Genomic DNA, 5,827 nt, shown 5'->3' with positions numbered 1-5,827 from the left:
AAGGAAAACTGTGATGTTAACATTCAGTAAGTACACTTGCCCACTTGGGCACTAATTCCAACGCTAGAACTAGGTTGTTACAACATAGCTAACCTATGCGGGGAATATTAATTATTTATATAATCTGTCATCAATGTTTTACGAAACCGGTTTGCGGTTTTAAAAATAGTATATATCGGGATTTATTTGCGGGCTGAAGCCTGAACGCGTTGCGCATGTGTCGTGATGAATGAACTAAATAAATATACTTAGACGCGTTGCATGTGTCGTGATGAATGAACTAAATATAGACAAAATTGAATATTTCTATCACCTATTTTAAAACATTTTCTCGTATGTGTACTATACATATGAATGGACTATTAATACATATAGTAGGTGAGGAGAAATAAAAAAAAGATCTTAGATGCATAAGTTGTTGGAAAACAAGGAAAATGAACGAAGCTTTTACGCGCGATTTTTTTAAAGGCAGATTATTAAAAGGCTGAGGATGAATGGACGAAATTTTTAAATACACATAGACGGTAAACATATTATCCATACTAATATTATAAATGCGAAAGTAACTCTGTCTGTCTGTCTGTTACTCAATCACGCCTAAACTACTGAACCAATTTGTATGAAATTTGGTATGGAGATATTTTGATACCCGAGAAAGGACATAGGCTACCTTTTATTGCGAAATATGTACCACGGGCGAAGCCGGGGTGGATTTCTAGTATGTATATATATTTTTCTTTTTTTCTAAAAAATTTTATCTACGTTAGACAAGTAGCATATCATTCAGCTGACAACAAAGTTAAACATCACGATAACCATTATTATAATATTATTTTTTTTTATATCTATTAATTTTTTCCACTTTGTCATTGTTATAATTAATGTTAAACTACTGTCACATTAATTGTCTTATTATTGGTATTCCTTTTTATTGGCGTATTGTTTTGTTAAAGTTAATTATAAATATTGTAATACAAATAGCTGTAAGGAATCTATGTATGTAAAAAATAAAATAAAATAAAAAATAAATAATATTTTTGTGACAATTTTTTTTCGCGAATCAAGATAAGATATTCACACTTGAAATAAAGTATTCTGCTGATAAGTGCATTTACATTCGTCAAGTTTATCAGTTATTTGCGACGGTCAAACATTTTCATTGTGTATGCTTCGATGCTGCCTTAGTAAAGGTATAATTCTACCAAATTAAGTAGCAAATTTAGATATAACCCTGACCAAGGAAGTGTTATAGTATAGTAGTTATGGTAAAAAAGTACCATCGATAGATCCCGGGTTCATTGAACGGTAGAGATAAGAAAGATCGTATACCTATGAATTGTATGTAAAGATTATCGACCAGTATAGATATGTAACGCATTTGTGTCTTACCCCATAGGAGGACAAGGGACTTCACTTTTACAACTTATCCGATATCAAATGATAAACTTTTACAAAATTTACTGAACTCTTATAGATAAAGTTTTGTATGCAGATGCAGGTGTAAAAAAATATTTTTATCCAAATAGCACGCAAGCAAAGCCACAAGCTTTATTGTATAGTTACTAGAGTTGTGGATACAAGCTTTCCATGTGGGTCAAGGCTGTATCCAATTTGTGAAATTATTATTTTATTTGTCAAGAAAATAAGCATAATAATGGCATGGCAAATTCGACCTTCCAAATGTATATCTGCCCAAAATCTAAACCAATATACTTAGAAAACAAAAACACTAACAATTTTCCGTTTGTTTGGATTTACCACAGACATACATTTAGATCTATTGTCGACGCGGTTGGCGCAGTGGTAAAGTAACTACCTACTGAGCCGACGGTCCCGGGTTCGATCCCCGGTCAGGGCAAATATTTGTGTGATGAACTCAATTATTTGTTCTTGGGTCTGGGTGTTATTATCTATATATGTATTTATTAAATATTATATATATCGTCGCCTAGTACCCACAACACAAGCATTAATTGAGCTTACTGTGAGACTAGGTCGATTTGTGTAATAATGTCCTATAATATTTATTTATTTATTGTCTGTGGATTTTACTAACCAAAATATTTTTTGTATAAAAAAGTTAAATTATTATTGACTAACATTGACTATAGTACCTACATACATACCTATTTACCTACTTATTAAATAAGATTCGATCTACCGCTTAACTCGCACGATAACCAGATAAAAAGAAGCCAATATATTAATTAAATCTATAATCTATCTCTTCACCAAATTTCATCCATAACCGATCAGCCGTTCCGACGTAAAAGAGTAACAAACATCCACTACTCACTTAACTAACTTTTGCTATTATAACAGTTATAGGGCTTACTCATGAAACCAATTAAAACGTTAATACAAAAATTTTCCTACACGCAATACGGATGCGTTAATAATAGAAATGTACCAAACCAAATAACGTCAAATCAATATTTGTTATTTATTTTATGCTACGTTTTATCATTTGTCGGCCAGGCTGGTGCAGTTTAGTTATAATTTCAATTATCAGCTTATATTTTTATTTAAATTATGATAAATAATAAATGTTATTTCTCCAATACTATACTATAGCAGCCAATCTCGATTGAGACTAGCCAATAGTGCTAAATTTTTTTTAAATTAGGTACGCTTTAAAATTTATTATTGAATTGTCAGCAATCTATATAATTCCTTCGGTTCTGAGTGTGTTTATTTGTCTTTCTGCCACGTCGCAATCGTACGAATTTATGGCTTGATGTTTTCTTTCTTTCACGTCGCAATGGGGGCGATATTATGATATGATTTGTGCCTGAAAAAAGATAGAAGGCTAGACAGTGACGTAGGCTACTTTTTACCGCGGTAAAACATCTCATTCTCATGGGTATTTCCTTTGACTACGCGGGCGAACTACGGACGGAACCTTAATCTATACTAATACTAGCGGTCCGCCCCGGCTTCGCCCGTGGTACATATTTACGTTTTCTCTACATAAAAACCATCCTCGTACTTCAAGGAATATAATAAAAAAAGAATTATCGAAATCGGTTCAGCCGTTCTCGAGTTATGCGCTTACCAACACATTTTGCGATTCATTTTTATATATAAGATTATAAAGCTGAAGAGTTTGTTTGTTTGTTTGTTTGTTTGAACGCGCTAATCTCGGGAACTACTGGTCCGATTTGAAAAATTCTTTTGGTGTTAGATAGCCCATTTATCGAGGAAGGTTATAGGATATATATCATCACGCTACGACCAACAGGGGTGGAGCCACGGGGGTGAAACCGCGCTGAGCAGCTAGTATTACATAAATACTTCGCAAAAAAGATTATAATTTATAACACATCCAATTTGCAATAACACCTAGCGCCGTAAAATGACCATTACCGCGCCTTGAAGGCTATTTACCAAGATGAGAGCATATTTTATTGTTCGGTTTTTCTTTTATTTCCTCGCTAACAATAAGATGCTGTCATCATTTGTGGCTGCGAAACTTATGGCCGCATTTATAAACACAAAATGAATCACACTTATATAAATAGTAGAACGAATTAAATGGAAACCTGTAAAGTAAAATTATCATAAAATCGTAGTCATAGTATAAATAGAACAAGTATGTTATATTCGAACAAAGTTACATCGCGCCGTTTGTATGTACGCGGAGCGCTTTGCCACGCCCCCTGTTCATGTACGTACGCAAGCTTGACGCACGCACACAACGCCGCTCGGTTCCCTCTCATAAACCGTTCTCGCGAGGGCGGTCGGTGTTTGTTTATACAATTATTTAAAATATTAACATGACCAGTGACAACCGTGGTTTATGTACCGTGCGCTCCTAAACGCCGGGAGTCGGTCTACTTGTTCTATTTATACTATGTTCGTAGCCTAGTTTTTATGCTAATCAAGTTCCAAAAACGAATAAAAACAGAAAGTTTATATTTGATAGATGTTTATTGTTTATTGATTCCGTTGTTTATGTTAATTATTATAACTGATTTACCGGGAATTTATATATGAGACTATTATTAATTGAAATAACACGTTTAATAATTTTGTACACCGCGCCGCGCCGTAAAGACGCTGGCTTATGTTATTTAATAATTAATATTAATATGTACACTATATTTCAATTAAAAACTCAGTCCAATGATTTCCGAATAAAGAGATATAAGTAGTCAACACAGCATAATTTTTTATTAGCATAAAAGTTAAAAACTTTTTCGAAATATCCTATGTAATAAATATGATGGATGATAAGGAATTGCAATGAAATATATTCAGGCGTTTTTATAATTCAGTAACAAACAAACAAACAAACCTTCACGTTTATAAAATAATAATAAATCCAGTTGAATGTTTTGATATTATCTACATATCTAGGTTAATGATAAGATGTATTCGCTATTAATATTTATGTAACCTAATTACATTCTATGTACTTTATTATTTTTATATAAGCTGTGTGTTGGGTAGTGCTGCTGCCCCCTAAGGTTGCCCAAATAATAATGCCTTTCCTTTAATCACTTTATTACTCTTCACAATATATTATGTGTTGTTAAAACTAGCCGTTAAGCACTACTAAATAATAATTCTAATAAAATGTAGAAAGCGTCGGGGAAACAATGTGGACGCACACATATACAAAAGCTCGGTCAGCGAATTGCATATGTGTGTCCCTACACTGTGTCCCGCGGTTTTATCCGCATAGCTCCGCTCCTATTGCGATGATAGGTACACATTGTCACCCATGCGCATGTAACCGCCCGTAATATTCTGAATATTCATGAAGAAATATCGAAAATAAACTTCAAAAGGGGGAGTCTATATATAATATTTTTCATGTGATTCAATTTTTTATTTTTTAAGTAGTTTGTAGACTTGCTTTCTATTTTTTGACACATCTCCGAAGTTTATGGGTCGATTTGGATTCTGTTTATTATTTCCAAAAGCTTATGAGTTATTTTAACATTTTTACTAAAAATTATCGACTACGAAAAAAAAGACGGAATCGATGTAATTTTTTCGGTAAAAAATTGTGTATTTATTAAAAAAAACTAGTATAAGTCCAGGAATTATCCTCATCGGACGACTTTTTTAATCATTATTTATTTTGTAATCTACTATGTACATAACAGCTAAAAATTCACAGAATATTAGTAATACCTATCTCTAAGATACTAAACTATATAATTTTCACGCGCCTGAAGTAATATTTTAGCAATGCGTAAGAAACTAAAATATGTACTGTAAAATTACTAACAAATCCTGGGAAGCTAGTAAAGCCACAGAGTACACACTACACATACGAAAAAACATTCAACAGACAGGAAAATGGTACTACAGAAATACCTACATACAGTATAAGGGCGTATTCAGAAAGAAAGCAGGAAACTTGTAAGCGCTTACCGGCGCTTGTCAGCGCTGCAAGTTTCCAGCTTTCTTTCTGAATACGGCCTAATACAAACATTGCGCCAATCTTATGGAGGTATTGCAAACAATACTTCACAGATAATCATTTATGAATAGAACAATAAAACTTAAACACAAAGAGAATATTACTCATTTTGCATTTATGTATAATATTTAAAAAGAACCGCACGTCGGTTTTCCTGTAAGGGGAATCACTATTTATTTAGTGTGGACAGAGAATGCGTAATGTATGTAAAATCATTTTTCACGGCCGAGTAAAATAAATTTTCACAAGTAAAAAGTGATAAAAGACCAGCAGAGTGATTTGAATAAATACATTGTTGATAGGAAATCACGGTATTGCAATAAAATAACACTAGTTATCTAAATATTATCCCATAATACTATTTATCTAAAGTACTTTATATATGTATAATAA

Source organism: Colias eurytheme, chromosome 25 (genome assembly GCF_061535395.1).
Source record: "Colias eurytheme isolate Ceu_HAF_F1 chromosome 25, ilColEury1 Martin Lab GWU primary, whole genome shotgun sequence".
NCBI lineage: Eukaryota > Metazoa > Arthropoda > Insecta > Lepidoptera > Pieridae > Colias > Colias eurytheme.
Note: the sequence above shows the minus strand (reverse complement) of the source record.